This window comes from Pongo abelii, chromosome 14 (assembly GCF_028885655.2).
Source record: "Pongo abelii isolate AG06213 chromosome 14, NHGRI_mPonAbe1-v2.0_pri, whole genome shotgun sequence".
Taxonomy (NCBI): Eukaryota; Metazoa; Chordata; class Mammalia; order Primates; family Hominidae; genus Pongo; species Pongo abelii.
The window spans coordinates 2,012,514-2,036,756 of record NC_071999.2 but is presented as its reverse complement, the minus strand read 5'-3'; the positions used below and the strand labels follow the sequence as shown (position 1 = coordinate 2,036,756).

At 35.0% G+C, this 24,243-nt stretch overlaps 1 long non-coding RNA gene across 1 annotated transcript; it reads right to left on the bottom strand.

Annotated features, from left to right (window-relative positions):
- Positions 1–4,073: 4,073 nt before the first annotated feature.
- LOC134759873 (uncharacterized) lies at positions 4,074–23,999 on the bottom strand. Its single transcript, XR_010136716.1, has 6 exons — positions 23,826–23,999; positions 14,797–14,922; positions 12,113–12,226; positions 9,730–9,834; positions 6,453–6,544; positions 4,074–4,181 (listed from the first exon to the last, which is right to left on the bottom strand). It is a non-coding gene; the product is annotated as an uncharacterized LOC134759873 (long non-coding RNA).
- Positions 24,000–24,243: the final 244 nt, after the last annotated feature.

Below are 24,243 nucleotides of genomic sequence, written 5' to 3'. Positions count from 1 at the left end.
CCTTTTTTGAATCAAAATGTTACACTTATACAAGCAAGAGCAACAGCTCTACATCTGTATCACTGCAGTGCCTAGAAGATACAACAGGACAATTTACAAAATCAAATTTCCAGGAAGTCTTTGCACACACCTCTACTACAAAAGATGCTTCAGAGACTAGAGAGTCAGAGGGCAAAGAGAGGAAATATTCAAATCCCAGTTCAGATCAAAAGGGAAGAAAGCCTGGTGTTGAAAGAAATCCAAGAATGACTGAGTCTGCAACTCACTCCTTTCTGTAAAGTTTTCATGGCGTTTTACTTAAAATATTTACTCTTATGTTGGTCAATAATATGAATAGTTATGCTTTGTAAGAGATTTATTCTTTACTTATAATTAATGGATCGTTCTAAGTCATTATATGTTTAGTTGCTATAGTAAGATGATATGAAAGATTTGTTGCCTGTTAAATGTTTCTGGGATCTTTACTTTATTTCTATATTATGATCTGTGCTTCCAAAGTTGAGCTGTAATTTTATTGTTTATTCAAATGTAGAATAAAGCTTAAGTTTTGGGAGACAAATAAAAGCTAAAGTTTTCTTTTCAGCTCTATAGAACAGTCATTTATTTCTATAAATGTTCTTTATGTAGCTTTCCTAGTTCCACATTTAGAAAGATAAATATGGGGATCTACACAGGTCTCAGTAAACAATAATTCTTGATTAATAATGCATTTATTATAAAGCTTGAAGTTTAAAGTAGAATTTTGCTCAGCCTACATATCTTTTATAGTCAGGCTGCTATAATTATGTAATACCCAGTTAAATTTCAATTTCAGATAACAGAGAATAATATTTTAGTATAAGCATGTCCCAAATATTGCATGGGATATACTTACACTGAAAAAAGTATTTGTTTATCTGAAATTTAAAATTAACTGGGCATGATATATTTTCTGTGGCAACCTGTTTTATAGAGAACAGAGTAAGTCAGCTAAATTTTATAATACTTAACCCTAACCTGGTGTTCTAAGTCTTTCTTTTTGTAATTATTATTATTATTTGGAGTCAGGGTCGTGCTCTATCACCCAGGCTGGAGTGCAGTGGCACAATCACAGTGCCCTGTAGCCTTGAGCCTCTGTTCTCCAGTGATTCTGGCACCTCTGCCTTTGCCTCCGAAGTAGCTAGTACCACAGGTACGTGAGCCCAGCTAATTTTTTTTTTTCTTATAGAGACAGTGTCTCAGGCTGGTCTGGAACTTCTGGGCTCAAGCAATCCTCCCACCTCTGCCTTCACTTCCTAAATAGTGGAGACCACAGACACACGCCACCACCATACCCAGCTTACTTTTTATCAGGTTGGTGCAAGAGTAATTGTGGGTTTTGCCATTGAAAGTAATGGCAAAACCCGCAATTACTTTTAGCACCACCCTAATAATTTTTTGTGGAGACAGTGTCTTGCCCTGTTGTCTAGGCTGGTTTCCAACTCCTGGGCTCCAGTGACCCTCCTGCCTTGGCCTCTAAAATTCTGGAATTACAGATGGGAGCCACTGCACCAAGCTACTTTGTATAATTGTTAACATAAACATAAATATTTTGAGAAAGAGGAATGTCAAAATCATTGGAGGAAAATATATTGTAAATTATACAATAGAAAAAATCAAACAAAATACAACAAATACAACAAAAAATTATCAAAATTTTCAGAGGAACAAAACAAAATCTAGTTTTACAATCTTCAGAATTCAATCCCATTATATCAAACATATAAAGAAACATATTCAAAGAAAAAGGCAATCAATAGCGACTGACCTCGAGATGACCCAGATGTTGGAATTAGTGTGGATTTTTAAAGTAGTTATTGTAACTCTTATTAAAATCAAAACCCCAAAAACCCTTAAAATAAATGGATAGGAAATCACAGCAGGGTAGAAGAAACTACAATAATAACAAAGGCTCAAGTGGAAATTCTAGAAGTGAGAAAGTTTTCAAAATTAAAAAATAATCAGTTGTGTTGAGGAGCAGCTTGGAGGTGGTAAAGGGTCAATGAACCTTAAAATACAATTGAAATGATTCAATCTGAAAAATGTGAGCAGTCATAGGTTGGGGTGAGGGAGCTTTTCCTTTGGTTAGTGCTTTTAGGTAATCTTGGTTTTGATAAGATTACTAGACTGATCCGTCAGGGGCTTGCTAAGCCAGAGTTTATCTTGGTTTCAGTAGTGCTTTAAACAAAACTCATATCCTTGTGTACAAGATGGAAGAAGAGTGGACCAGATGACAATATTTAGATGCAGTCATTCTTAATCTCCGTTGCTCTCCCAGTGGTCTAGCTGGGTTTTGTAAAAAGTGGAATGGGAGGAATAGGGAAGGAGCCCCCACCTACCCTCTCCCATGGTCCACTTGTCTTCCTTCACTAGTGGATAAAGTCCACGGGAACAGGCAAGTTATTTTAAATCTGTATCTTCTGTTGTCAAGATCTGTAATTAGTTCTGCTTGCTGGACTGGGGACAGGAACCAAGGGAACATGAGGGTGAACGAGTTAACATGGAGTGCAGGAACACACTGTGCCTACATGCAGAATGTTTGTGACAGGAAAGCCAGTCAGCAGGCAGATGGTCTCAGATACCAAGCTAGTGTTGGAAAGCAAGATTCAGTCTCTTGAAGGCGGTGTTCCTCATTGTGTGGCTTGTATCACTTGCTTCAGAATGACCTGGAGTACTTGTTAAAATGCAAATTTTGAGCCCAATCCTAGACCTCCTAAGCCTGCAACTCTACGGATGGATCTCAGTAGTCGATATTGGAAACGTACAGGTCCCTAGGAGATGCTTATGCATATATATTTGAACTGTTGTGTTTAAGGGTTAGGGAGCTGACAGAAGCAAGGAATAGACCAAGCCCTTGGGTGGGAAGGCTCCATAACCTTGGCACTGTTAGCATTCTTGGCGGAACAGGATTATGCCACATGCTTTGCAGCATCCCTAGCCTCTACCCTCTAACACCGTATTCCAGTTGTGAAAACCAAAAATGTCCCCTGGAAGGCAAAATAGTCACCAGTTGGGAACCGGAACCTCTGCTTTGTGGGATCAGAGTGGTTACTTTGTTCCCAATCCAAGGATCAGAACACACGATGAGAGAAAGTCCAGCTATTGGAACTGGAGTGCCAAGTTGAAGCTAGACCTACAACAAAAGCTCCAAAAGCTCCTTTATAGGGCTGATCCCATGCCTCAGCTACCTAGCTTGTACAGAAGCCATGTAACTCTAGATTTGGTGACAGAAGGAATTTAAAGGCTAGAACTAGATAGGGTCTTTCAGGTTAGGCCAGCACACAACGTGGACTTTTGACATCATCCAGATGGTTGAACCAACCTCAGTCCTGAGGCAGAATTTCCCGTGGCATCTGATACACGGCCTGGATTTGGAGCTCTCACTGGGATTAGATGCCACGGGAATATTGTGTTTAGGAACTCTGAAAGACACAGGCTTCAACAAAGCAGACCTAAGCAACACGTAGCATCTGAACTTCTTTATTAGCTTCCATTCCAGCCCACGAGGACAAAAGCATCACATACATATCCACTGTGGCAAACCTGTCCTCAGTAGGGTTTTTCCCCAGTACTACTCTCGCCTCTGTCCTGAGCCCACTTGCTTCTTTGTAATGTTTCCACTTTCTGTCCCACTCCCTAATAGATGATTTTTCCTCTCTGCCCATCCCCCTGGTTCTGATATTTGGATTGTCTGTGATCTGAGTAGTACTTAGGAGGTAGAATCAAAGCCTTGTTGATTGGATTGGGAGTTTCTCACTTCCTATTAAAGGCACTGATTAAGCATCTATTGTATAAAGTAAAGTAAGATTATGATCCAGTAAGAAAGATTCCACAAGTAGCGCAGGAAGAATTGGTTTCTAGTACACTTCATGCTTCAGGACAGGAAATCCAGAAAAAAATTCCGTGGTACGTTAAATGTGTACTGTAAGTTTCATTTCCATATGAAAAACTGTAGTTAGCTAAAAAGTACATCCATGAAGAATCCTGATTAAACTTGCTTAATCCTGGTTAAACTAGCTAATAGCTAAACAACAATTTCACAACAACTCAAGAACTCTGTAAAAGCATTTCCTCTGAATATTTTATTCAGAAAAAAACACAAAAAGATAAGGCAGAAACAAAAGTCCCAGTCATTTGCAGTATCTGTCGGTTTCAATTTGGCTCTAATGTTAAAACAAAGAAAAATAGTAAAATTAATCTATGTAAAACATGCCATATATATTCAACTGCTAATAAATATAAAAAGCTTTAAAAATGTGTGCTCAATTTTCGTTACTGTGTTACCACAACACTTATATTAAAATATGTATACTTTTAAATTTGGTTTCTATAAAAAATGGATTCTAATCTTATAAAAGTTATTTCCTAATATTCAATAAATGTTGTCTAAGGGCTTTTTCAATCCAAATAGCAATTTTAATTATTCCAGAATTTAATGGTGCTCTAAATTTCCATTTAACAGGGTGAGAATGCTGTATTATTACAAGTGATAAAAGTTACAGGACATAGAGGTTATTCCGTTTTAGAGTCCACATCCTGATTATATTTTATAACCTCTTCTTGATTTCTTACAACTACATACATATTCATTTGCTCAGCTGGAAAAAAATTCTTAACATTATTTACCGACTTTAGGTATGAACTCTACCAGCAAGTTAACAGGAAATATGTAATTAAACATTGCCTTTATCAAGTAATGTAAAAAAAGGGTAAGAGTAACTTTGGAACATATGACTTGAATGAGCAGCTGGTGATTATCAAAATCTGGCACTTAATTGATTTATACTTGTACACTCACAGCTAAACATCTCTGTTTTTCTACGTTGTAACTCTAGGACATTACTTGTCTACATAGGAAGAGTAATAAATATTAATAATGTGCTATGATAAACATCCTGCACTCTTCCAAATCTTACAAAAAAACTGCTTCAATTTCACTTGTTTAGCTTTTATACTTAGTTTTTTAATTGATCTATGCTTATTTTAAGGAACCTGAACTACTCTAACAGAATCCACATAATTTTTATATTAGTCAAACTGCTTCTCTCTAAATCTGGTTGTAATAGTTATAAAAAGATAATGATAAATTTATGAAGTAGATACAGTCAAACCTGAATTTCTTAAAGGATATACTTAGAATCGGTTATAATTTTTAGATATTCTTTCTTGACAGTCTTTTCCCAAACTCATGATATCCTCTCTAGGTAATATTGCCACACTCATAAATTAGAAATAAAGACAAAATTGTGAAAACTACAGTAATTTAAGAGAATATAGGTTTTCTACATGCCATTTCTATTGGCTACTGAAAATAGTGGAAATAAGTAAATAAATAGCTACCTGTCCAGAAGCATCTCATGCAAAAATCCATCTTTCTGAGCCTTTTTAAGAATTTTACTGTCTTCTTTAATTATTTTAACTTTGTGGTCCTGGAAGCTCTGAAATTTCTTTCTCCAAAGAAAATGTCTTCATTGAAAAATACCTCAAACTCTGATTATACATATTTACTATTAAATTTATAAATACTGTTAATTTCTTTTTCACTTATTAAAAAGTCTAATTATAGGCCAGGCACAGTGGGTCACACCTGCAATCCCAGCACTTTGGGAGGCCAAGGCAGGCAGATCACTCGAGGTCAGGAGTTCGAGAACAGCCTGGCCAACATGGTGAAACCCCATCTCCACTAAAAATACAAAAATTAGCCGAGCATAGTGGCGTGCGCCCGTAGTCCCAGCTACTCTGGAGGCTGAGAAAGGAGAATCACGTGAACGTGTGAGGTGGAGGTTGTGATGAGCTGAGATCGTGGTGCTGCACTCCAGTCTGGGGGACAGAGCGAGACTCCTTATCGAGGAAGAAAAAAAAGTCTAACTGTATTTTTTTTAATAAGCTGGAGATTCTGAACAACAAAGACGACCTTCATGACCTCTCAAGAGCAGGGCCACTCAATGACTGGGTACCACAAGGCCCCACTTCTATTAGGGCATGCTGGCTGGAGTCCCCTGTGTCCTGGCCATAGCACAGACTTTGACTGGCATCACGCCCATTCTATGAATTAATAGAGAGATTGACTAACCCGAGTGACTAGCTTTGGGAGCTGGTAGGATGATTAGGAAAACTGAACGCTCAAGAAAAAAAAGCATTTAGCTCAGTGCTCTGTCCTAGAGGCTACATTGTGTTGCCTCTTCTTGTCCATCAGTTTTCATTTTTTCAGACAGGGTCTTGCTCTGTCATCCAGGCTGGAATGCAGTGGTGATCAGAGCTTACTGCAGCCTTGAACTCCTGGGCTCAAACAATCCTCCTGTCTCAGCCTCCCAAGTGGCTGGGCCTAGAGGCATGCACCACCATCCCCAGCTAATTAGGTAATTTATTTTGAAAGCACTTTGAGAAGCACTTCACTGTCAAATGTGTAGGTCTAAAAGGAAAAGCATACATACACATAATTGATTTCACATTGTTTTACATTTCCTTTGTCTTCTTCTGGAATGTCATCTTTTTTCTTGGTTTCTCTTTCAGCACAGGATCTAATCTAGATATTGAAAAAGAGAATCCAATGGGTTATATGTTTATCTTCCACCTTCCCCACTTTACATATCACATAAAACATTCGAGATGATTTCTTACGCAGAAGAAAAAATTAACTGAGCAACAATATTCAGAAAAAGACCGGTTCTGGCTATGTGTTTTTACTTCATATATATAATCTATATGAGTAAGTGCTATCACGTGCTTCCTCCTCAGCCCTTGTGTCAGAAACACTACAGACAAAATTATTTCAGAAACATTTTATACATCAGATCCTGCTAGGCAATCAAGCAATCATTAATTTAATTTTGTCCTCCAAGTGAATACACTAGGATCAAATTATCCCTAGTAGACAAGTGTCATTTGGTCAGATTGAAAGCTCAATAGCTATTTCACATTGCACAGGCTATTACCAAACTATTAAAACTTTTAACATTACACAACTTGTTTTTAATTAATTGGAACCCACCTCTTTTAGTAGCTTCTTATGTCCTCCTAAGTTGGATAGATGTTTACTATCACATGTCATAAATTAATTAATCTTCATCCAACAATTAGGATCACCCACAGAACAGGCAATGGGCAATGAATGGTAAGGATTCATGTCTCCTAAGGGATCTCTGTGGCCAGAGTCCAGTTTCAGAGCTGCTTAGAAAGTGATGACAAATAACATGTTTGTGCCAATGACATCTTTGTGACAGTTTTGATTTGAGGGTTCCCAGACCTCAAAACATTCCCTGCTAGGGCCTGTAACACAATGCTACCTTTAGTAAGAGGGATCTGTGTTCTGGTAGATAAGGCAAGGTCCTAAAGGTGAAGGGCTGATAGAGATTAATTAGGACAACCTGCAATTAAATGGTATGAAAAGAGTCCTAAATAATCACTGTTCAGAGCTTCCAAGTACTTAAGTAACCAAAGAGACCCAGAAAACTTTGTATTTCATCTGAAAATTGCTTTAAATAGTGAAAAATGCAATCTTTGTGTATCTTTGTGTCTTTGTATAAGTGCAAAGCACTGCACATATATTTGCAATTGTTGCCTTCAATAACACTTTTGTGATTATATCCAGATGAAAAAAATTTAAACATGATACAATAAAATATAAATAAATTAAATTAAATGCAAGTCACAAACCCATCTGCATTTCCTCAATGACCTGTTTCCTGAGAAGCAATGTGAAATGAAATACTGAAAGTGGCCTCCGGAGTCAGCTGGGCCTGGGTACACATCCTGTCTTACCACACCTTGAAATCACTGTGATTTCCATGAACTGACTGACAAAAACCACGAGGATGTAAGGAGGGTCAGAGGCTGTCTTCCTGTCTGTAAGGCTGAGCTCACATCCACCTGACAGGAGCATTATGGAAATTCAAGACTACAACGCATGTGCCGGATGCATGCAGTGAAAAAATATAGCATTTCACTTCTCTAACTGTAAGAAAATCTCTACATTTTTGATTGAAATTGTTTGAGCTTTAGATTTGAAATTATCTGAAATCAAGACTATTCTAAAAAGAAAATCAAACATATGACCGGAAATCTAACATGAAGCACGTACAGAGAATTGAGAGATGCTTTTAAATTACACTGGCAGTAAAGAAAAATGTAACATAAATTTTTATGCTCTAATTATAAGAATGAAGGGCATTTTAGAAAAGGCATTTGCCCCCTCTCTTAGAGCCTTCCACTCTGGCCCGCACAATGCCAGCAAATCTAGGTCAGACTGGATGCAACTTATGATTCCCAACAGAGACAAACAAATCAAGGTTCACGATGCTCAGTATTGCGTTGGAATGCCAAGACACAGAAAAACCATGTGTTAAGAAGGGGGGAGTTATTCTTTAGACACATCCTGGTATATGTTTATCATTAAAGATCAGTGGCTTTTGTGAGTCTAAGAAATTAGGCCTTAAATGTTTTCATCAAATTCCAGTTAACTACCTGATTTATCTAGGTTATATTCACAGTATTATTTAGAATTTCACCTTGATATGAAGATGTCTGTTTAACTTTTACAATGATGTAAAACAAACAGTAGGATTAGGGAGGGCACAGGCCACTGGTGCAATGGATAACGTGTCTAACTACGGATGAGGGAATTTAGCCTGGAATAAGGAACTTTTATTTCCAGCTTAGTGAGGCACACACATTTTAAAAATAAAATAAAAATCATGTTTCATGTGATTCATGTTTCTCCTAATGCAAAGAAGACAGGTACTATTAATAAAAATATTTTTAAAATGTAAGGGGTAAGGCCCCAGAAGTTCTGCTATGATTTTTTGTTTCATAGAGTGATTATCATCACAGAAGCTAAAGCATTACATAAATACAAACGCTTATACCCCGACCTGGTAATTCTGCTTCTGGAAATTTATCTTCAGGTCCACCTGCACATCCACAAATTGATGCATATTCAATGTTATGTACTGCAGCACTGTTTATAAGAGCAAAAGACTGGAAACAGCCTAAATTTCCATCTATAAAAGACTACATAAATTAAGGTACATCCCTAAAATGGAATATTATGTGGCTTTTAAAAAACAGAGAGAAAAAGAAAAGCAAGAAAAAGAGAAAATTTTGTACATTCAAACTAATAGTAGAAAACTCTCCAAGAAACAATTTTAAGGAAAAAAAATCAGAAGTTGAGAAGACTATAGAGGAGGCTGCCTTTAGTGTAAAAATATTGAAAATTATAAATGTATTCATATGTTTATAAAGAAATTTTAGGAGGCTATAAAAAAACAAAACAAAGGGAAAGAGGAACAGGAGCTAGGACACAGGTGAGTAAGAAGCATGGCAGGCATATGTCTTCATCTTCATATGCTTTTATTTAAAAATGTTGGATCACGTGTACATGTTATCTATTTTAAAAATTAGATTTTAAAATACAAGCAAGAAAACAAGAAAATGAAAGCTTAAAAAGAGCATGTGGAACTACCAGAAAAAAATACTAATCCATGGAGATAATGGCAAGGCAGCTCCTAGATCAACTGATTTCTCTACAACATTGTATAAACAAGCCATCAACTATGTGACTTATAATTAAAAATGAGTCTATTTGAAACAGCACATTAAAAAAGCTATTAACTAAACCTTTAATGTGACAGTAAATGATGATTTAACATTTTAAAGAGATACAGTCACATCGCATGTGTGAATGCAGTCATCCGTATAAAATGTCATCATTACCTTGATCATTTCTTCTTCTCCTGCTGTTTTACTTTTTGCTTCTATGTCTCCTGCTTCATTGCATCTAATAAAGCAGCTATTTGAGGCCAATAAAGCCATTTTCCCCTAAGTGAAACAAAATAACAAAATAGCCATGAGGATACTTCTTCTAGAAGAAACATTAAGTGTTTAGACTGAATTAATTTTTCCTCCCTGATTTAAAAATCACAGAAAACAACTTAAGAGAAGAACGTAAAAAATATAATACAAGAACATATAGAAAAGGAAACCAAAATTACCTTTCATTTTACTATTCAAAGATTACCACAATAAACATTTGTAGTGTATCTTCCTAGTAGGACTAAATTCTAATTAGATGAGGTAGGATTGCTTCCTTTCTAAAAGATCTACTGAAGATAAAACTGTTTAGTTCTGTTTGAAAAATTAACTTTAAAGACAAGAACATAATTATGAATGCATACTCTATTAAAATATTAGCATTTTAAGTAAAATTTATTTTCTTCGGAATTAGAAAACATGAAAAGGTATATACAATGCCTTTGGTGTTTTGAACTTAAGAATCAATGACTGAGGGACTTTTGTGTGTGAAAATAAATATTCATATACTATTTTAGTTGTTTAATGTTTGATGTATTCACTGCTTTCTATTAAACAAAATTTTAAAAACTGATTTTATTGTGTATCTAAATCTGGGTTATAAATATGGTTAGCTTAACTCCCATAACAAATAAAATGTTTATTTATAACTTGTATTTGATTGATTCTTTTGGAAAACTTGGAATACCATAATATTTAGACAAAATATTTATAAATATAATGATTACAAAATATGTTAACCTTATATCACATCCAGTTAAAAACGTGCTGATAACATGGATTTAATATCTTAGTCAAGTCACAAGGGCTGGGTGGTCTCTCATCTGGATGGCTCCTGGTGAGCCCTGGAACATGGCGGTTCACATCGCATGGTGTGGTCCAGGTGATTTAAACCTCTGCCACAGATTATTCAGCTGAGTCCTTTTTGCAATAGAGTTTAAAGACCCTCTTTCATTTAAATTTAAATTTTTGAAACTTAGTGTCATTCCTAAAAATAAAATGAAATGAACTTTCCTAAAGTGTTGTATTATTAGTACTATCTAAGTCATCATCCTGGCCTTATGAAATATTGGCATTTTCTACTGGTGTAACTTTTATTAGAAGTATCTCATCATAACTAGTAGGATCATCTCAAAGGGGTTGCAACACATTACAGGTAATGAAATCAATGTAGTGTTTCCTGAACGGTATTGGGTGGGTGGGGGGGAAAAGGAATACACACAGACACACAGAGGAAGGGGTAAAAGAGAATAAGAAATATCAAGGTGCATAACACATGGATAAGTAAGTATTGTTAAGTACAACTCTTGCTTCAGTTATACATATGTGTGTGCTGGGCTGCAATGTAAAAATGCATTTCTCAATGGATTAGGTCAAAACAGTTTTCAAGTCACTGACTTAAGATTTTATCCTAGGGGATGAGGAACTTAGTCTAAGTGATTACCTCTTTCTGGTAGGATGTTTGTTTAATCTGTCATCTTAGAAAACACTGCTGACTTCCTATTTTCAGTTCATTATTGTATACTACTAAAGCTGCTACTCAAAGGCTGAACTTATCTTCTATTTGCTTGTTCTGCGTGGTGCCCACTGGTCCTTACTGTTTCTGATATAGTGATCTACTTTTTAAAGACAGTTTAGCACTCACATATTTTTGTTAAATCTTTACTTCTCACACAAACAGAAAAGGGAAATTATGTATTCTGTATCAACAAAGATTTAACAAATCATCCATATACTACAACTGTCTACTTACTAAAATTAAGAATTAGTATATTATCATTTTTCTTCTTATATTAAAACTATCTTTTCATAAACTATTTTAAGCTTATGAACTGAAAGTCTTTTAGAGATAATTTACTTCAATGAACTATTATTATTTATATTTTATACACAAATTGTCACAACTTTGTCTTAGCTAGCTCCACAGTTCGCTTACAGTCTGTAATGTTTCTGAAAGCATCCATGATTTCTGCTACAAAGAAGATACTTAGGAACTATTCTGTTTTCCTACTCTGAGACCTAAAATTGACTGGTTCTTCAATGGAAATGAGATCCATATCTAGGCACTAAGGGTATACAGAAATAATTGTGGGCAAAAGTACTAATGCTATTTTTGTTGCACTATATTATGAGATCTCTTTAAGGCTCTATGTTCTTACTGATTTATTCCAGTTTAATGTATTATACTATTGCATCCTACTTTTTCTTTTTAAATATATTATGATTGACTGTTACAGACTTTCTGTTAAACTGACAGGAAGTTTTTGTAAACAATAACAGCACTTACATTTGAAAGACTGGATCCCCCTGTTCTCTTGGTTCAATTGCATCTGAACGCTCAACAACAAGTTCTTCTGAATTTATACCAAGATATTTTCCATAGCCAGATTTCAGGGCAATTCTATACATTAATATGATAGATAAAAGTTAAAAACTGAGAGAAAATTAATTATAGAACATCAAAACAGGACATGTGTATGTGTGTGGGTGTGTACATATCTAAAATTTCAGACTGGACATATTCCAAGTGTTCAAAAGATGCATGTGGCTGAGTGGTGACTCACTCCTGTAATCTCTGTGCTTTGGGAAGGCAATGGGAGAATTGCTTGAGGTAAGGAGTTCAAGATCAGCCTGGACAACAGAGTGAGACTCCATCTCTACAAAATATTTAAAAAGTTAGCTGGGCATGGTGGTGTGCGCAGTTTTAAATTTAGTTTTATATTTTGCTGTTTTAATATAAACATTGTACCTTATATATTACGTAACAAATATTTTCAAAATTCATCATTCTTCAATTATACCTCTTTAGTTATAAGTTCAATAATAAATTACTAAAACTTACTTTTTCTCTTATCACAAATAGTACTATTTACATCTATTCTGTACATAAAACTGATTTATCCTTAGAAAAAATTCCTAGAAATAATTGGATCGAAGGGTATAAACTATAAAGTTCTTATGTCATCACACTGTTTTCCAGAAAATGCTGCTTCCATTTACATTCTTACCTCAAATTAACAGAGTATGTTTTGTATCATGGATTTTTTTTTAAAATTATGACTCTAAGAAAATACTTGAAAACCTGATATGGGAAAAGAACAGTATCCTATTAATTTGTATTTTAGTAGTTAACTAGAATAACAATTGTTTTTTTTTTTTTCCTTTCCTTTTTAGTTTTTAGATTATCTGGTAATGTCCCTGTTCATTTTTCTATTCAGATCTGACTGTTCGCAATTTTTCTACTGGGGTCTTCAGTGCTATGAATTCTAAACAAGATACATATGAAGAGTAAAATCTCACTGCCTATTAAGGTTGTTGCAAATATTTTCCTCATTTGTCAGTTAACTTTCTTTATAATCTTTTTTTGTTTATAATTGTAAAGCAGTTTAAAACTATTGAAATTTTTCTTCCTCTGCTTTTATTCTTTGTCTTTCACCCTACTTATCAGACTTTCGAAGAAAGTATAGAAATAATCATCTTAATGTGATTTTTTAAAATTATGATTTCTTTCACCTTACCAAGAATCTCCTCGGATGCCAGAATTGAATTTTACTCCTTTATACATTAATGATTATATAACGGAAATCATTATCATGTTGATGTAACCAATTACTAAAATATGTAAATTCACTTTCAGTATCTTTTACCCAAAGAATCATTCTATACTGCTGCACAAGGAGAGAATAAAAAAGGTTATTTTATAAAATGACTGTAAAAATAGTGAGTAAATATATTCTTTTGGTAGTTACAATGCTGTAACATTCTCTGCTGGTTTCAACAATATTCCTTTTTTTAGTCTTCCTGTTTGTCTTTAGCCTTCCAAACAGTGAGTTTAAATATCATAGCAACAATGAACCAGGTTTTATACTATTTGATTTATTTTTTAATCTATCTCATTTGGTGTGTGAAATTATTAATCTGCATTTTTTAACTTACACATCTTTTTTCCAGCCTAGCATTATATATTGATAGGAAATCCATTAAAATTAGATCACAAAATCTACTTTTAAAAAAGCTATTTTGTTTTTTATATCAAAATTACCGTGGGCTTAAGACAGATACTAAAATTTTTAATGAATACAATTAAATTTTTAAAATAACTAGTTACTAATTATATTACAATATAAGATCACCTGGAATCAGATAATTTGACAGCCATAAACTGCTCTGGAGGACTAGGGCCCTCATCAATTTTTGGAGAAAAAACATGTGAAAATAAATTTGACATTTGCTGTAAATATAAAGACATTATTTTGCTTTAAAAAATGTGGTTATTTTCTTCTGCAATTAAATGTAAGAATATTCAGATATACTGATGTCACTGTAATACTTTATCTTTGGAATCAAGATATAGTTTACCTTCTTTTAACTACAATGTTAATTTTATACACTGAGTAAGACAGGGTGATATAATGCTTATTTAATAACTTTCGAGATAGCTTCTCTTTATGTTTTAAAATACAGTCATAAATAAGCATTTATTTAAAAAGCTAAATGCTTTCATTTATTTAATGGATGGCCTTGCTGACCAAATGATACTGCTTTTTATCTACTAATTACTTTGTAACTCGTTAGTGCTTCCTCTAATGGGCTAAAGAAAATGAGCAAACTTCAAATTGTTAAATGCTCCCAGGTTAGTTTTGGTAACAGGTCTGAATAAAAAAGTAATTCAAACATGTTTGACTCAAATATGTTTCCTTTTTCTTTCCACTTACTATTTTATTTATTCATGTTGTTTTGATTTCCAAAGATACCCTTCTGGAACTACACGGAATGTTTTCAAATGCTTATGTTAGAAAGAGGGACTTGCCAATGGCTGGTAAATATTAAGGAATTAAAAAATAATGGAAGAGTCAAATTCAATGGTTCCATTCCTTTGGAAAATATTTGAGACTAGTTAGAGTTTGGCCTAAGTGAATGAATGTCCTAAAATCTACACTTGCGGCAGGATCTTCCCTTCCAGACACAAACCTTCTTAGTGTGGAGCTCCCAGGGTAAAAAGACCATTGTTAAGTGCTTGTATATAGGTTCCCTCATCCATTTCAATGGCTATGGTTCCTGAAATTTCGCCAAAGTTTTTTACTGTCCACCAGGTTCCTAAAAAATAAAATTGATATTTCAACTTTATATTTTAGTTTTGACACAGAGTTCTTTGTTATTATAACTTAGTTTTAAAACTTTTTATTTTCAGTCGTAAGAAATAATACAAAGATCTCACATATCCTTTACTCGCTTTGTCTCAATGATGACATCTTGCATAAGTATCATACACTGTTAGAATCAGGAAACTGACATTGATATAATCCATGAAGCTTATTCAGATTTCACCAGTTTTACATGTATATGTTTGCATGTATGTGCACAGATTCATGCAACTACCAGCACAGTCAGAATTAAGTTTTTAAAATACAAAATAGCAACATACAGCCAGCCATGGGGGTGTATGCCTGTAATCCCAGCTACTCGGGGAGCTGGAAAAGAGAATCACTTGAGCCCAGGAGTTCAAGGTTATAGTGAGCTATGATCACGCCACTGCACTCTAGCCTGAGTGACAGAGCAAGGTCCTGTCTCAGAAAAAGACCAAAACAAAACAAAAGACAACATGTAAGATACAAATTGATATATGGAGAATGGTCACTCTCATGAAAGACCCCGGCCATCTATTCATGCCTGCTTTCCAGAGGCAATGTCTATCATAATGTTTCTTAAAAATGCCTCTACAGGAAGACTTTCTAGCATAGTAATCTTTTCTTTTTTTTTTTTTTTGAGACGGAGTCTCACTCTTTCACCCAGGCTGGAGTGCAGTGGTGCGATCTTGGCTTACTGCGACCTCTGCCTCCCGGGTTCAAACAATTCTCTGCCTCAGCTTCCCGAGTAGCTGGGGTTACAAGAGCCTGCCAACATGCCTGAATAATTTTTTTTGTATTTTCAGTAGAGACGGGGTTTCACCACATTGGCCAGGCTGGTCTTGAACTCCTGACCTCGTGATCCACCCGCCTCTGCTTCCCAAAGTGCTGGGATTACAGGTGGGAGCCACGGCGCCTGGCCAGTAATCTTAACTATGATTTTAGATTGAAAGCAAAATGAGCAGAATCTGTGTCTATGTATACTAAATTCCGATTTTCCAATAGAAATATTAGACTCTAGCAAAAATTATTTTAACAGTTGTTATAAAAGTTTATATCTTAATGTTAAAAAATATCCTCAAACCTCCTCCTAAATTGTACTTTAACTAGAATAGAAATGAGTCAATCATCAACTGGATATTACATATTAAGGAATTCTTGTTAATTTTACAAGGTCTGATAATGACATACTATAATGTATAAAAATAAAGAACAAAACAGGTGATGAGAGAAATACATACCACGTTAAGAAATGTACATTTATGTAGTTATGGGTAAAATGACATAATATCTGTGATTTTACTTAAAATTTTCTACGAAAAAATGTGTGTGTGGGTGATTAAGTAAATGAAATGAGATTGGCAAAATATTGATAATTAATGCTGGGGCCTGGGCACATGGGGATCCATTATATTCTATGTATGGATTAGCTTGGATATTTCCATAATAAAAAGGTTTTAAAGATTCAGTTAATTCCACTGCACAAAATTTTCTATTCAACTAAACATTTCATGCTTTTCATAATCAATTTTAAAATACATAAAATTTTAGCTAAAATGAAGTTGGACCCTTATCTAACACCAAATACAAAAAGTAACTTAAAATAGACCAAAGACCTAAATGTAAGAGCTAAAGTTAGAAAACTTTTAGAAGAAAATGGGAAAAGCTTCACGACAATGAATTTGGCAATGATTTCTTATATAGAGCATCAAAGGCACAGGCAACAAAAGAAAACATAGACAAACTGGACTTCATCAGAATTAAAAACTTTTGTGCATCAAGAGCCACTGTCAACAGAGTAAAAGGCAACCCAGAGAATGGAGAAAATATTTCTAAATTACATACATTGTAAGGAATTCATATCCAGACTATATAGAGAACTCTAAAAAGACAAACACCACAATTCAAAACTGGGCAAAGGATATACACGGACATTGCTCCAAAGATGATATACAAATGGCCAATAAGCACTTGAAAAGACGCTCAACATCACTAGTCACTAGGGAAATATAAATCAAAACCATAATGCAATACGACTTCACACCCATTAGAATGCTATTATCAAAACAAACAAAAAACAAAAAACAGAAACCAAGAAAACCAGAAAAACAAATGTTGGGCAGGATGTGGAGAAACTGAAACCCTCTGCAATGCTGGTGGGAAGGTAAAATGGTGCATGCATTTAAATGCCACTGAAGTGTACACGTGAAAATAGAAAAACTGGCAAATTCTATATTCTGTGTATTTTACCTCCACACACACACAAAACCAATGGAGAAAAAGAACATTAATCAAAATTAAAATTTCATCTAAAGATGATTAGAAAGCAATAAAACTAATGACAATTTAGATGATTGAGTTATACCTACAATTGTTTTCAGGAAAAGAAATAATGCTTTATTCTGAATCATTATGAACAGTGTTATGATTAGCAAGTCTTTCTTATAAATGTAATAGTTAATAATTTTAAATTAGTTTTACTTTGTATGTTCTATGCCACATTCACCAAGTACACTTAATATTAAATAAAATCACTTAAATATAATATCTCATTAATGTTTTGCAAATGAAGAAGAAATTTCTGGCAGACAAACTCCTCAAAATTTTCACACTCTGTCCAAGTAGGGAAATGATACAATAACATTACTTACAATATTGTCAACTGAAAAAGAAATTACTTTGAGCAGATGCCAGTATTTTTTCTCAATGAGATTTCAAAGAATAAGAAAGCTAAACACACTATCATCAAGAATTAAATGAGAGCATTCTGCCTATTTTCTGCAAGTGGCCTACATTCAACCTTTGGAGGTATGCTTATATGTTTAACGACTAAAGTAACATAACATAATACTTAACAGTGCCACTCGGGGGTTTTAGCTGTGAAAAAGCAGTGGATCCTAAGAACAGTGGGCACTGAAGTTGCCTGTCTCTATGTCAGGTTACAGCTCAAGCTGTGTATATGCTGCAGACGCCCAAGCTGAATTTAAGAGAATCCGCTCTAAAACATTACTTGCTATTTAGACACATGCTTAAAGTTATTTCCCTTTAAACCTTAGGCAGATTGTGAAATATTCCCGCAGTGTTGTCTCACAATGCATAATAAAGCTTTTCACATATTTTCACATAGTTTATAATGTTTACATATGTCTGGCATGCCTGTAATCTAGCACTTTGAGAGGTGGAAGCAGGAGAATCGCTTAAGCCCAGGAGTTCAAAATCAGCCTAGGTAACAACAGGAGACCCCCATCTTTACAAAAAAATTAAGAAATTAGCTGGGTATGTTGGTACAAGACTGTGGTCCCAGCTACTCGGGAGTCCGACATGAGAGGATTGCTTGAGTCTATGAGGTTGAGCGTGCACTGAGCCATGATCATGTCACTGCACTCCAGCCTGAGCAACAAAGCAAGAGCCTGTCTCAAAAAAAAAAAAAAAAAAAAAAAATGGCCTGATGCACCAGTGTCATGGCTGATAAGATACCACCAGGGCACCCTCATTCTAGTATCAAGGCTGTGTGACAGCTCACCTCGCCTTCTGACTAACTCAGTGCTTCTGTGTTAAGGGCCCCTTTAAATCTCTGCCTTCATTATTTGCTTGGCACAAAGGAATGATATATCTTAGATTTTGTAATGGAATTTTCTTCCCCAATCTTACTGTAGTCTAAGTACCCTTCACAGACCCTCTATTAACCCATAGCTTACTTAGCTTTAGTTCCTGGGTAAATCAAATCTGTGTATTGCAAACTACGATGTTGTAAGTTCAATTGCTTCTGAATCTAGCAGAACTCAGTGAAACTCTTTGCTTACAGACATGCTCATTTTTATGAATGTCACACATGGGATTCTCCATGTGAAAGGCAGAATTTCTTTCATCCTATTTACCAATCCCTTCAGATCCCTGTGAGCAACCAACAGAACAGCTTTAAAAAATTAAAAGTTTTTTTTCTTTCCCTTCACAAATAGACCATGCTTACTTATACGGCAAGTTTAGAAAATCCACAATGCAAAAGAAGGTGGAAGAACAAAGAGAAAAAGACACAGAAGGACTTCCTCTTCCAGCCGAGATGGACTTGCCCTCCCACGATGACCAATGAGAAAACTGAAACTGGATAGAATATTTGAGAAAACTGTTTTCGGGGATTGGAACACAGGCAGAACGGGACTGTGATATTTGAGAACAGGAAAACGCAGGAAGCAAATCTCACACACACTTCTGTTTTCTGCCCAATGGCAGTTTCTTGACCACACAGAGAGAGTTAGAGACCTCCAAAAATAAGGCAATGTCACTGTCACTAAGCTGAGAGTCTTGCAGTGCTAACATGTTTGGAGTTTATAGAATAAGGTACAGGAGAAGAGGGAACTACATACAGGTGAGGCCACAAAAGTGTATGCAAAAGTTCTCTGCAGGTCTGGGGCCAAGGGCTGGGGGGAGTGCATACAGTAGGCAGGCTCCACAAGGCCTATACAGAGTGGCTGGCACTTCTGAGGGCTGACTGGAGATGCCAGAGATCACACAAATTTGGGACACAGCAGAGTGGCGAGAACTCACCAAGTATACCTAGAACATGTGGCTGAGGCCCATGAGGATGAGCCTTTCCTAGAGTAAGAGTCACTGTCTAAGTCTACAGGCAAAAACCTAATAAATAAGCACAAACTAACAAAGCCCCAGGCTTGACAGAAGCAAAAGGGTGGTCAAATAATTTAACTAGGCATTAAGACATTTAACAGAAATAAAGGTTAAAATGTTATGGAAATGAAAGACTGAATTCATGAGGAAGACTTAAAAATCCTAAATGTGTACACATGACAGCTTCAAAATACTTTAAGCAAAAACTGCTCAAGTAGACAGATCTAGAATTACAGCTGGAGATTTTAACATAACTCGCAATACATTGCAGGATGAGTAAAAAATCAGTAAGGACCCAGAAGATGTGCAGTCACAAGCTCCACCAGTTCATCTAACTGACATCTAAAGAACACTGAACCACCGGGCGCCACGGCTCACGTCCGTAATCCCAGCACTTTGGAAGGCCGAGGTGGGTGGGTCTCCTGAAGTCAGGAGTTTGCGACCAGCTTGGCCAACGTGGTGAATCCCCGCCTCTATTAAAAATATAAAAAAATTAGCCAGGCGTGGTGGCAGGTGCCTGTAATTCCAGCTCCTCCGGAGGCTGAGGCAGGAGAATCACTTGAACCAGAGAGGTGGAGTCTGCAGTGGAGCCTAGATTGCGCCACTGCACTCCAGCCTGCTGGGCAACAGGGCGAGACTTCATCTCCAAAAAAAAAAAAAAAAAAAACAAAAAACCCCTGAACCAACATCTGCAGAATACACATTCTTTTCAAGTGTACATGGAAATTCACTAAGAAAGTATATTCTCCAACTATACTATAAATGAATTAGAAATCAGCAACAATAACATACCTATAATATGTCTATGTAGTAGAAATAAAAAACAATACACTTTTAAATAACTCAAGTGTCCACGAAAAGAAAAATCACAAGGAAAACTAGATAATATTTTGAATGGAATGAAAATGAAAACAAAATGTGTTGACTGTAACTAAAACTAAAGTGGAATGAAGAGATCTAACTCCCTTCTTAAGAAGCAATAAAACAAGAGCAAAGTAAACTGAAAATAAGTTAAAGGGAGGAAAAAAAAGACTAAAAATAAATGAAATAGAAAATGAAAAAAAGAAAATAAGTAATACTGAAACAGGCTTGTCCAATCTGAGGGCTGCCTGTGGTACAGGCCATCTTTGAATGCAGCCCAACACAAATTCATAAACTTTCTTGAAACATTATGAGATTTTTTTGCTTTTCCTTTTCTTTTGGCTCATCAGCTTATCGTTATTGTATTCTATGTGTGGCCCAAGACAGTTCTTCTCCTTCCATTGTGGTCCAGGGAAGCTAAAAGATTGAATACCCCTGTACTAAAAGATCATTAATGATCTAAAATAAGTGATCTTATAAAGAATTGATAAACCTCCAGCTAGACTGACTGATCCAGGAAAAAATACAAAAAACACAAATTACCAATATGAAGAGACTGCAATACAGATTAGATTCTACAGGCATTAAAAGGATATTAAAGGAATATTCTGAACAATTTTATGCCAATAAATCCAACAACTTGGATGAAAGGAAGTTTTCCTAAAAGACACAAATTACCAAAACTGACAACAGAAAAATCTGAAAATATCTCTTAAAAAATCTTAATTCTCCCACAAAAAAACTAAAACCAAACCAAACCAAACCCTCTAGGTTCAGATGACTTCACTGGTAAATCCTATCAAACATGTAAAGAAGAAATCATACCCATGTTACACAGCTATTTCCAAAAACAGGGAAGAGACAGCACTTCCCATCTAATTTTATGACACCCAATATCACTTGACACCAAAATCAAATAAAGACATTACAAGAAAAGGATACAAAAGTCCAATATCTCCCATCAACCCCAATATAGAAATCTTAAATAAAAAAAAAAAACACCTAGAATTTAACTCTAGCAATATTCCAAAGAACAATGCACCACAACCAAGTGGGGTTTATCTCAGGGATGTAAAGTTAGTTTAAAAGTTGAAAATGAAACCAATGTAATTCATTGGCAGAATGAAGAAAGTTGTATAATCATCTCAACAGATACAGAAAGATGCATTTGACAGCATTAAACATCGTTATGATAAAAACTCCCAAGAAACAAAGTTTAAAAGGAATGTATTCATTTTGATAAAGGTTTTCTCTGCAGATCCTATAGACATCACACCATATGGTGGACTACTGAAAGCTTTCTGCCTAAGCTTGGAAAAAATGCAATTATGCGCATTCTCGTGACTTCTGTTCAACACTATGGAAGTGCTGGACAGTATAATAACCAATAAAAAGCAAGACAAGACATAAGGATTAGAAAGAAAGAAGTAAAACGATAGTCACAGAAAACATAATTGCAAATTTCTTAGTTTTCTACATAAAGAAAGCACAAGAAGTAATAAGTGAAACAGACTTATCAGACTACAAAGTCACTATACAAAAATCAACTGCATATCTATATACTGACAGCAAAAAACTGGAAAATCAAATTCAAAAGTTGTATTGACAGTAGTGCAAAATTATAAAACACTTAAGAATAAATTTTTAAACAGGCATGCAAGACTGCTACATTGAAAATTATGAAATATTGAGGCCCAATATTAAGATGTTGATTCTCCCTCAAATGTTCTGGACTCAATACAAAATCTGAGAAAATCCAACAGGCTTCACTGTAGAAATTAATAAACTAATAGCAAGTACAAAGTTGGAGGACACACACTACCTGATCTCAAGACTTCATGAAATTATAACAATCAAGAGAAATATACCAACAGAAAAACAGACAATCGATAGAACACAGTCCAGAAATAGACAAATACATAGAAAGGTAATTGATTTTTTATGAAGATACAAGACTGGATTAATGGAAAAAGGAAACACCAGTGGTGCTGGCACAAATGTCTATCAAGATGTTAAAAAAAAAAAGTAAATCTTGAAACCAAACTCACACGATGCCAAAAATTAATTTGAGATTAATGACAGATTTAATGTAAAAACTAAAACTATGATGCCTCTAAAAGACAATGTACAATATTTTCCTGACTTTGGGATAAGCAAAGATCTCTTAGGTCAAAGAGATAAAGCAGTAACCATAAAAGAAAAAAATAAATTAAACTTTTTAAAAATTAAAAGCTTCTGACCATCCTGGCTAACATGGTAAAACCATGTCGCTACTAAAAACACAAAAAATTAGCTGGGTGTGGTGGCGGGTGCCTGTAGTTCCAGATACTTGGGAGGCTGAGGCAGGAGAATGGCATGAACCTGGGAGGTGGAGCTTGCAGTGAACCGAGATCACGCCACTGCCCTCCAGCCTGGGCGACAGAGCGAGACTCCATCTCAAAAAAAAAAAAAAAAAAAAAAAATGCTGTCCATCCGAAAACCATCATTAAGAAACTGAAAAGATAAAACTCAGACTGGGAGAAAAGACTGATAACACCATCAACTCTTGGCAAGGATGTAACTGGAGCACTAATTCATTCTTGGTGGGAGGGTAAAATGGCACAACCACTTTAGAAAATTTTTGGCAGTTTCTTACATAGTTAAACATTCACCTATCCTTTGACACAGCAATTCCACATCTACATATCTACCCTAGATATTTACCCTAATTTTAGAATTGTTGATTTGCCATTTCAAAAGCAATGATTCTTCCAGAACAGTAGCTTTATACCATTCCATATTTTATATTTTTTTTAAGCTACCATAATTTATGAAGATTCAAAATGCAACTTGCCAAGTTTTAAAAGAGAAAAAAAAAGTATGGAAACAACTAAATGGAAAATAGGCTGGTTAAATGTGTTTGGATCAGTTTATTTCTAGTATCATTTACAGGCTACCCTGATATTTATTTAAAATTTTCATTCATTTTAGAGTTGACAAAATAATGATTTTTCCTGTGAAGATACTTCATTTAAGAGACAACTGACTTCTATAACTAAAATGTATACATGTGCAAAGACAACAACTTGTAAAATATATTTTGTTGAATAACATTTACATTAAGACTTTAAAATTATGTATCAGAATCTCCGGCTACTAAGCAGTCTAATGGTGGCTACTAAGTCAGAGAGTTGTACTTCCTCTCTCCTGTGCTCGGTTCTGACAATGAAGTAAAGGCATCAATAGCATCTACTGTGCTAAAGAATAAATGGAATTCACAACTGTAGGTAATATTTAAGCACTTTAAGACAAATATGAATACATCATAAATTTCTAACTAGGAAAATATTTTCAATGAGATCTCAAGAAATGTTAACTTTTTTCAGAACACAGCACTGAAAACTGACTCACCAACAATATCAAGCTGGGTTTCTTCATCTTCTCATTTTCTCTTCTTATCTTTGCTCTTTTTTTTCTTACTACAGGATGTAATTTATATAGATGAGTTTAGGTATATTGATTTGTGTGATAAATAAATATCATAAGATTGAAACTTGGAAGTCTTTTAAGCTGTTTCATTTATAAATTATTGACTTAGGAAGACTTACATTGCTATGCCCTCTTAAAAACAATACTGAGACTTTGCTTCAGGCTTTGTACATATTATGTTAAAGTTCAAAGCAGATTGTAGAGCCACACTGCCAGATTTTAAATCCTGATTCTGTCACTTCTTAGCTCTGCGATTTTTGGAAAAGGTACTGAATCTCTCTGTGAGTCAGTTTCTCCACTTAAAAAATTAGGATAATAACTTAACCCTTAAGGCTATTGT